The 10683-nt window shown below is 41.7% G+C and overlaps 1 pseudogene across 1 annotated transcript; it reads right to left on the reverse strand.

The window, feature by feature from the left end:
• Window positions 1-2368: 2368 nt before the first annotated feature.
• On the reverse strand, window positions 2369-2972 carry LOC308241928 (securin-like; annotated as a pseudogene). Its single transcript has one exon. The product of its transcript is annotated as a securin-like (transcript).
• Between the last annotated feature and the right edge of the window lie 7711 nt (window positions 2973-10683).

Here is a 10683-nt window from a genome sequence, read left to right on the forward strand (position 1 = left end):
GTGTGGCTCAGTGGTTGAGTGTCGACCCATGAACCAGGAGGTCACCATTCTGATTACTGGTCAGGGCACATGCCGGGTTGTGGGCTCCATCCCAGTGGGGGCGTGCAAGAGGCAGCCGATTGATGATTCTCTCTCATTATTGATGTTTCTCTCTCTCTCTCTCTCTCTCTCTCTCTCTCTCTCTCTCTTCCTCTCTCTGAAAATCAATAAAAAACATTTTTTTTTTTTAAAAGTGAGCTGGATGGATTAGGTCAGTGGTCGGCAAACTCATTAGTCAACAGAGCCAAATATCAACAGTACAACGATTGAAATTTCTTTTGAGAGCCAAATTTTTTTAACTTAAACTTTTTCTAACACCACTTCTTCAAAATAAACTTGCCCGAGGCCGTGGTATTTTGTGGAAGAGCCACACTCAAGGGGCCAAAGAGCCGCATGTGGCTCGCGAGCCGCAGTTTGCCGACCACTGGATTAGGTAGATACAACACCAGCGCAATTTTAGAGAGGACCATCTTAAAGGAAATTTGTATTACCAGAGATCTCCCTCTGCCTACACAGAACTTTTGCAATGACCATAACTCTGTATAGTTGAGAAGAGCTATAGAAATGTAGTTATTAATAACAACTTACACTTAAAAAGCACCTACTATGTGTCACCATTCCCCATGCTTTAAATTTATTAACTCAAAGCCATGAAGTAGATGTACTATTATTATACCCATATTATAGCTTGGAACCTGAAGCACAGGTAGGACTGTGACTTAGATCAGAGTCAGCAAACTTTTCCTATGAAAAATCAGATAATAAACATATTAGGCTCTGTGGGCTAAGAGGTGAAATTGAAGATATTATGCAGACGTTTATAAAACAAGAGAAAAAAACACATTTCTAAAAAAATATTAAAATATAATAGTAATTGAGTACAAATTTTGGAAATACTGTTCTACTAATAGAAGAATAGACTTATTCCTGGATGGGGGAAATATTTTGCTTAACTGAGGTTCAGAGTTAAGTTTCCTATTATCAGAATTGATGACAAATATTCCACTGTTAATGCTGATTTATAATAAAATTTTATGTATTTCATCTTTGAAAATGTCTTTCATACAGACATGTATTGCCAAATGCTGATACAAATCCATGAACATATAATTTTAAGTATATTTATTACTTGGAAGGCAGTTATAGAATTCTATGAGATTCTTTTATTGGTAGTGCCTTTTAGCATGCCATTATATTGCAAATTAATCACTTCCAATTGAAAGTTAGGTAGATGCTTCTCAATTGCTTCATAAAATGGACTTTGAAATATAAAATTTGTTTTTGTACTTGCATTAAAGTCCAAAAAGTACTGCTGGAACTATAGTTTAAGTTCACACTATATGTCTGCTGCAAATTTGTGTGGGAAAGATCTTTTCATTTTAACCTTTTGACCACACAGGAAGTATAGAAAGCAGCTCGTATTACTTGTGACTTACACAACATCAATTGTTAAAATGACTTCAACACAGTATAAAATTTGCATGTAAACCATTTTTGTCTGATAAGAGTGGTTCTTCTCACTAATATTTTAATCTCAGCCCTGTACTCAAAAATTTGCAATAAAACTTTACTACTGCTAAGCCATCAAACTGCTTTATAGGAGGGTAAGTCAGGATATTAGCTTCTACCTGTGACAAAAACCACAGAACAGTGTTGGTCAAGTTCACTGACAGTGAATAAAGTTCACCATTGACACTACTGGTTACATAACACATGATATATTCAAATATTTTCAGCAAAATACTTACTCATAAGTAATACAAGGAATAGCCATCCATAAGCTTTAAATGCCTAGCACTTTCACAAGCTTTGTAAATGAATTACACTATAGTTTTTTCTGCTCCACACATATTTCTACTACCTACAGTTGTAACACATCTTAGCAGATTCTACTTCAGTTTATACTGAAATAATGTTTTCTCAACGCCTTTGAAAATCACTTTTTTAAAAACAACTTTATTGAGGTTTAATTCACCTATCATACCACACACTCATTTGAAGTGTGTGATTTCATTTAAAAATATCCTTTCTTATAGTTGTTTCACAGAGGCTATTGATAGAGGCTAATTCTTCAGTCGCTTCAAATTTCTCACTGACTCATTGAATGAACAGCTGAGTAGTATTGGTAACATCTGTCAATTCATCAAGAATCAAGGAAAACCACTCAAAGTTATTTGCCTTGTTTATTAATTGACTATTAGATACTATCCTCAATGTTCTCAACTCTTTTAGCAACTGTTCTTGCTGCAGCAGTCTTTTTTTTCCTGTTAAAGAATGTCTTTATTAATACAAACTATTCATACATACAAACTATAAAGCACTATGAAACTTAAATCTCTAAGTCATAGCAAACAGGTGGCAATTCAACATCCAGAGTAGACAGAAGGCTTGAGGGAGACTGGAACGGATTGAACTCCCAGGGTAGAGAAGACACCTTCAGGGGTGAAGGGCGGGGGGCCAGGTGTAACAGCTTTCCAAGTGTCCTCTCCTCATCAAGGATCATGAGAGGCACTCCACTCAAGGGGAGCTGTGCAATCTGGTGTTCTTCAGGCAGGTCGAAGCTCTCAAAATCAAGAGGACTGAAGGGAAATAATTTTCCTATTTCTGGATGGGTGTCCTCTGAGGCAGGAACAGAGCCTTTTGCTTTAAGAGTCTTCTTGGTCACCATTTTAGCAGAGAAGGTTGTCTGTTTCTCTTTGACAGGTGCATTAGTCTTTACTGACTTTTCTGTAGCTCTGTGGACAGTTCCCAAAGCCTTTCTGGGAGTCTTATGCAAGGCTGGAGGAGCATCAACATGTGGTGTTGAAACCTGAGATCTCCCATCTAACACTTTGACTGAAGGGCGGGAGGGACCCCAGCTTCAGCCGGTCCTTAGGAGTTGCACCTGTGTCTAGTTCTCCATTTTCCTTATCCACAAAGATCACGGTAGCCATTCTGAATTAAGTTAGGATCCACAGCCAAAATCTCCCATGATTCAGCCTCGCTGCCACAGTCTTAAACAAGTTTCTTTCCTCTGGACACATAGCTTGGGCTGCTTCACTCAAACACAACTTAATTAACTCATTCCTAAATGGCTTTCCTTGCTTGCCTAACAAATGAGCCACTTGGAAACTTGCTCTGATTGCAGCCTAATTTTCCTTATTTAATTTTAGGAAGAAATTCTGCTGTGATGAGACATTCCATTTAAAAATTTATTTTTTTCTTCTGATGGCTGCTTTCCTTTGAGTTGGAAATATTGTGATATGTCTTTAGTCTGATAATATTAACATAATCTATTATTTCAGCCCACCTATAGTGTCATGGTCTAATGAGTAATGCTTTGCCATCTAATTTGGTAACAAAATAATCCATACTCCAAAATAATCCATACTGTGACTTAAAAATGACACGTGAAGTCCACTCTGCTTTGCTTTTCTTGTTTTGACATAATGGTTATATGCTGGTAATTAAAAAAAGTAAACAAAATGTCACAGCATGACTATTACATGGCATTTGAAACACTGTTGAGTTATAACTGCATCGCCGTGACACATAATGTGTGGAGCAGCCGTCATGTATAATCTCTGACTACTCTACTCTGCTATTATAGCACAACTAGAGGCCTGCTGCATGAATTCATGTATGGGTGGGGTTCCTGACTCGCCCAGTCCCAATTGGGGCCCATCAGGGCCAGCTGGCTGGGGGGAGGGATTGCAGGAGGTTGGCCAGCCATGGGAGGTTGGCTGGCCATGGGAGGTTGGCTGTGGGAATGCACTGACCACCAGGGGGCAGCTTCTATGTTGAGCGTCTGCTCCCTGGTGGTCAGTGCACATCATAGCAACCGGTCGACCATTCATTCAGTCGACTGGTCATAACAGTTGCTTGGGCTTTTATATATAATGAGTGGCCAAATTATTATGATCTCTGAATGCATAATAATCTGGCCACTCAGTGTGTGTGTGTGTGTGTGTGTGTGTGTGTGTATACACACACACATATATATATATATATATTAGAGGCCCAGTGCATGAATTCATGCATGGGTGGGGTCTGGCCAGTCTGGCCAGGGGGAGGGGACATGGGCAGTTGGCTGGCCTGTGTGCTGGTTGAACTCCTGGTCGAGGGGACATTTTGCATATTAGCCTTTTATTATATAGGATTATATAGGATATACACTGAGTGGCCAGATTATTATGCATTCAGAGATCATAATAATCTGGCCACGCAGTGTATATAGATATGCAGGCAAATGCATGTGGCTGCATTCAATAAAACTTCATTTGAGGACACTGAAATTTGGGTTCCACATAATTTTCACATCAAGCAAAATATGATTCTTATTTTGATATTTTTCAGTGATTTAAAAATGTGAAAATGACTCTTAGCTTGTGGGTTCTACAAAAACAGACAGCTGGCTGACTTTGGTCCATGGGATGGAGTATGCCAACACCAGCTCTAGAGTGCAGTCAGCCCAGTGGGGACGGATCCTCACCAAGGTCAAAGCTCATCCCTGTCCATAGCATCCTGAAGACGGACAGTCTTAAACAAGTTTCTTTCCTTCAATCCAACACAATTTAATGAACTCATCTCTAAATGGCTTTTCTTGCTTGGCAAACAAATGAGCCACTTGGAAATTTGCTCTGATTGCAGCCTCATTTTCGTTATTTAATTTTAGGAAGAAATTCTGCTGTGTGGGTGTTCATTTTTAACCTCCTAGATTGAAGGACCACAAGACTTGACCCCCATGAAGATGTCACAAACCACATCTTCCAGAGCTCTTTCCCAGGGCTGAGTTGAATATAACTACCCATCCATTGTCTCCTCTAACTCCATTAGGAGCAGTCAGTTCTATGGGAAAATTTTTATAGACTAAAACTTGGGTCTTAGAAGTGTTAAGTAATGAGGGGATATGTGGCAGCCCTGGGACTGAATTTCAGGTTTCAAAGGCCATGCTCTACTCACCATCCCACACTGTTTCTATTTCATCCAGACACTTGTCTATGCCTGCCCCACATCCTGCCCATATCCTCCAACCAGGCCTGCTTCCAGAATCACCGTGACTTCTGTCTCCACTGTGGAGCTCATCAGTAAACACAGCTGTGTGTGCTGGCCTTGCCCTCTCCCAAACACTACTGTAGCTTACATGTTCTTACAACACATACCTTTAATGACAGTGTGTCCTGGAAATAATAACAAACTGGATGCCTAGACTTTGGACTTTTATCCCAACCCTTCCATGAACCAGAATTCAACTTTGGGAAAATTTCCCTTCTCTGATCGTCAGTTTCCTTATCTGTAGAATCAGAGTGGAGGTTGCATGATGCCATCATTTCCTGAGCTTCTTCCTAGTTTTAACTTTCTATGAGTCAACTGACTCCTTACCATGTTTTATTTCCCACATATCACCATGTCCTTTTATTAGTCAGAGTTATGTTGATAGGTTCAGAGAGGCATGAACTCTGAACCTTGCTTTAAGGTACATGACAAGAATCCATTAATAGACATAACATCCAAATGGTTCATACACAAGGAATGAACACATTTAAGAATAATTAACTATCCTTGCCAGTGGTTGAGCATCAACCCATGAACCAGGAGTCACAGTTGGATTCCTAGTCAGGGCACATGCCTGGGTTGCCGACTCTATCTCCAGTAGGGGATATGCAGGAGGCAGCTGATTGATGATTCACTCTCATCATTGATGTGTCATCTATCTCTCTCTCCCTTTCACTTCTCTCTGAAATCAACAAAAACATATTTTCTTTTTAAAAAAAGAAAAAATAATTAACTGAATAAACAGACCAACTTGATCTTCAGCCAATGCACAAACTAACGCAGTTAGAGAATGGGGCATTATGGAGTGAGGAACAGCTGAAATAACAGCCAATTCTACAAATATTTATTAGGCATCTACCAGGTGAGTACTAGCAAAAGGGAGTGGAGGTGAATACAAAACAAATAGATTTAAAAAAATGTAAAACTGAGGTCCCTGCCTTTGAGGAGTTCACAATGGAACTCGTCAGTAAACACAGGAATGGGTGATAACAAAGGAGCTGATAAAAATTGAGGAATTAACCTGACTTAGCTCTTTGGATACAAGCATAGTTCTTGCTGGGGGGCAAGGGAGTGGGAAGGGTGTGCCTCTCTCGTTTTTGTTTTTGTTTTTGTTTTGCATTATTTCTTTAGCATAAATTCTAGGGAGTAAAGTTACTAATTCAAGGGTTAAAGATTTTTAAAGCTTCGAGTAATTGTTGCCTAATTACCTTCTCAAAGATTTATATTAATTTACACCCCTACAGTTGTCCTCTCATCCATCAGCATGAAGTATGTTCATTTATAAAGTAGGCTTTTTTTCCTACCTTGGTAGGTAAAAAATGGATACCTCAGTGTTTAAATTATCATTAATTTGACCACTAATGAGATTAATAATTCCCCATATATTTGTTAGGTTATTTGTAATTCCTATTCCTGATTTTTATCTATTGTTTTAAGGGAAGAGTTATTCATAATGTTCTAGTTAAGGTGCATGAGGTGCTTAGGTAAATGTTTGGATTAAAGATATTAATCTTTGTTGGCTCTTCATTTTCACCTAACCCTCCCCTCTTCTAAGTCCAGACCCACAGGCTTGAGGTCAAGTCCTCTAGGCCCAGAGGCTCGTAGTCAAGTTCATTAGAATCCTCCCGTTCTGGTGCCACCTTCCAAACAAAACCTCAATTTTGGGTCAATCCATTGACCTCTTCTCTGCTCTAATACCCACTGCTGAGCCCTGCTAGAGCAAAATGATTTAATGTGGGACTACTGCTACCACAACCACACTGTTTTCAGCCTGTGTCCAATATACTCGGTGTCCTGACCAGCTTCCTCCCATGTCCCTAACCAGCCATTTCAGACGTTCTCTCCTCCCCTCCTTACAACCCTTACCACCTGCTTTCTTCCTCTTTCAGGAGATCTTGTCCTCCTCCACCCCCATGACATATAATCTATATATATAAAAGGCTAAGCGACCAGTCCACTGTCTGACTGGCCGGTAGGTATGATGTGCATTGACCACCAGGAGGCAGATGCTCAATGCAGGAGCTGCTGAGCTGCGGTGACTTGGCCGACATGGTTCTCGGGTGATGCAGCCCAGAACCAGAGAGGAGGGAGCCCAATTCTGGGGTGCATCACCCAAGAACCACCCTCTCACAATCTGGGACCCCTAGGGGGATGTCATAGAGCTGGTTTTGACCTGACCCCCATAGGCCAGGTCAAGGGACCCCCACCTGCCAGAAGGACCCCACTCACTCCACAGACGCCCTTCAAGCTGTGGCACCACCCCAGGTGCGACCGGCTGGGGAGGGACCTCGGAAGGTTGGCTCCAGGGCGTGTCTGGCCCATCTTGCTCAGTCCCACCCCTCTGGCCACCTTCTAATTAATTTCCTTTCAATGTGCATGAATCCATGCACCAGGGCACTAGTTGACATATAACATCATATTAGTTTTAGGTATACAACATAATAGTTTGATAGATGTTTATATAGTGAAACTAGTGGCCCGGTGCATGAAATTCGTGCACGGGGCGGGGGGGAGGGGTCCCCTCAGCCCAGCCTGCACCCTGTCCAATCTGGGACCCCTCGGTTTATGTCCAATCCCCAGGGATCGGGCCTAAACCAGCAGTCGGACATCCCTCTTGCAATCCGGGACCACTGGCTCCTAACCGCTCACCTGTCTGCCTGCCTGATCACCCCTAACCACTTTGCCTGCTGGCCTGCTCGCCCCCAACTGCTCCCCCCCTCACCGGCCTGATCACCCCCAACTGCCCTCCCCACCTGGCCTGATCGCCCCTAACTGCCTCTGCCTCAGCCCCGCCACCATGGCTTTGTCTGGAAGAACGTCCAGAAGGTCTCCCAGTCTAATTAGCATATTACCATTTTATTAGTATAGATGATTACTACAATAAGTTTAGTTAACATCCATTACCTCACATAAAATTTGTTTTTTGTGGTGAGAACTTTCAAGATTTACCCTTTTAGTAACTTTCATTATAATGCCTCTTTCATTATAATGTGCTTCTCAACTTGTTTCATAGTTTAGGAGGTTGTCAGGAATATAACTAAAAAAGAAACACGACAGTACATGAAATTGTATACAGAAACGTGAACCCCAAGCCTTGGTTCCTTTAGTTTGAACTCCAAAATGTTTTCCCTTTAACAAATACACAGCACTTATTACATGTAAAGTAATAGTGTAAGTGTTGTGGAGACATTGACTCATTTAATTCTCATGACAACTCTAAGAGGTACATTCTATATTATTACACCTGAGAAATTAAAAAGAGAGATAAAAATTGCCCAGGGTCACAGAGCTAATAAGTGGAGATGTGAATCTAGAAAGCCTATGTGAGAGGCCAGGGTCATCTGTCCCATTCTATTCCACCTTGTCATCCCATGGGATGGCTGAGGAGAAGGTCAAAGAGGTGGGCAAGGCCTTCTTTCCCCTCACACCTTTTTCAAGTGTCCTTGGGAAGCTGCTTGTGGCTCACCCAGAGCAGAAGAACCTGTGTCCGTTATCACAGTGACTGTCTGCATAGACCCTCTGTCCCAGCCTCACCTCTCTTCTCTCCTGTTAGCTTCACTCAAATCTGTCCCCATATAGCCCTAACCCAGTGATCGGTAAACTCATTAGTCAACAGAGCCAAATATCAACAGTACAACAATTAAAATTTCTTTTGAGAGCCAAATTTTTTAAACTTAAACTTCTTCTAACACCACTTCTTCAAAATAGACTCGCCCAGGCCGTGATATTTTGTGGAAGAGCCACATTCAAGGGGCCAAAGAGCCGCATGTCACTCTCAAGCCACCGTTTGCCGACCACTGCCCTAACCTAAATCTAGTACTTCCATCCTCTTCAAGCGCTTTAATCCTCCCAAGAGGACTCTTTTCCAAGAAGGGGGAAATACCTGAGTTGAAAGTAGGAAAGAACTTTCTAGTAGCTGGAGTTATTACGATAAGCAGGGAGTTTCCTCAAAGCCAATGAGCTCCCTGTTACTGGGACAGCTACTCAGATGAGAGGGAATTGAAGTGCTTTTTAAGGGTGGTTGGAATAAATGATGGCAAAGATCTCTTCCCAGGATTCCATATTTTATGTTTCCTAATGTTGTTTTAATTTGTATTTAATACTAGAGGCCCGGTGCACGAAAATCGTGCATTTTTTTTTGGGGGGGGGGTGGAATGTCCCTAGCCCGGCCTGCTCCCTCTCCAATCTGGGACCCCTTGGGGGATGTCCGACTGCTGATTTAGGCTCGGTCCCTGTGGGATTGTACCTAAACCGGCAGTCGGACATCCCTCTCACAATCCGGGACTGCTGGCTCTTAAGTGCTCACCTGCCTGCCTGCCTGATTGCCCCTTAACTGCTTCCCTGCTGGCCTGATTGATGCCTAACTGCTCCCCTGCCAGCCCGATTGCCCCCAACTGCCCTCCCCTGCAGGCCTGATCTCGCCTCCAACTGCCCTCCCCTGCCAACCATCTTGTGGTGGCCATCTTGTGACGACGTCATGTGATGCCACCTAGGCTTTTATTATATAGGATTATTTAAAGCAAAAGGTCTCCTCTCTAATGTCCTGAAACATATCTCATCTCCACTTGTATTAGTTTTACCTTTAGTACTGATGCTTACCACAGAGAAGGATGGTGCTGGGACACATCACTTCATTTGTACAAGTTTCCCTGTATCTTCTTCCTCTAGAGCAAGCATGTCAAACTCACGGCCCACAACTAATATTTTTGCAGCCCAGCCAATATAACGGTATGTAAGAAACATTTTAATAAAAATTTCGTACCTTTATTTTTACAGTATTCTGTTATACATAATTACTAGTAATGAACTACAACTTTCGCTAAGGACTGATTACTATAATCGTGTTGCATTCATTTCCCTTAGGCACCTTACGCTCAGGCGCACCATTTCTCCCCACTAATACTAGCAGCGAATATTTTAGCATCCGATTGCCATGTCATTCGTCTTGGACTGACTTGTTTGGTGTGCGCAACAGGAAATATTTCGCTTTTGGAGAACAAAAAAAATAGGTTTATTTGTGTTACGCTTATTAATTTGTGCAGTTATTCAGTGTCTGGTAAGTTAATGTTCAAGAAAAAATATTAATTTTTATTTAAATGTTCTATTATTTTATGTTAACGATTATTTATTTCAGCCCTTTGTATTCAGCATGTCTATCGAAATAAACCCACATTTCTATGAAAATTGAAGCTTTTGTTCTTTTGCGGTTCACATAAACTTACACCTTGTTTATTTGGCCCATGTTAGCCTTTGAGTTTGACATGCTTGCTCTAGAGTCATCCTCTTCAAAATCCTGAGTATCCTACTTCCTCTCAGTCTAATGGTTACTTTTTAAAAATATGTATTTCTATCAATTTCAGAGAGAAAGGGAAAGGGAGAGATAGAAATAGCAATGATGAGAATCACTGATGGGCTGCCTCCTGTATGCCCCCTATTGGAGATGGAGCCCACAACTCGGGCATGTGCCCATAAGTCAACATTCAACCCCTGAGCCACACCAGCCAGGCTAAGGGTCACTTTTGACATATCATTTTTCTTATCATGCCCAGGTCAGTACCCATTGCTGGCAATTCTGCGTTCCAACACCAAATGCCAATGATTTCCAAGAAG

The sequence above is a fragment of the Plecotus auritus genome (genome assembly GCF_963455305.1).
Source record: "Plecotus auritus genome assembly, chromosome: 2".
Classification (NCBI taxonomy): Eukaryota; Metazoa; Chordata; class Mammalia; order Chiroptera; family Vespertilionidae; genus Plecotus; species Plecotus auritus.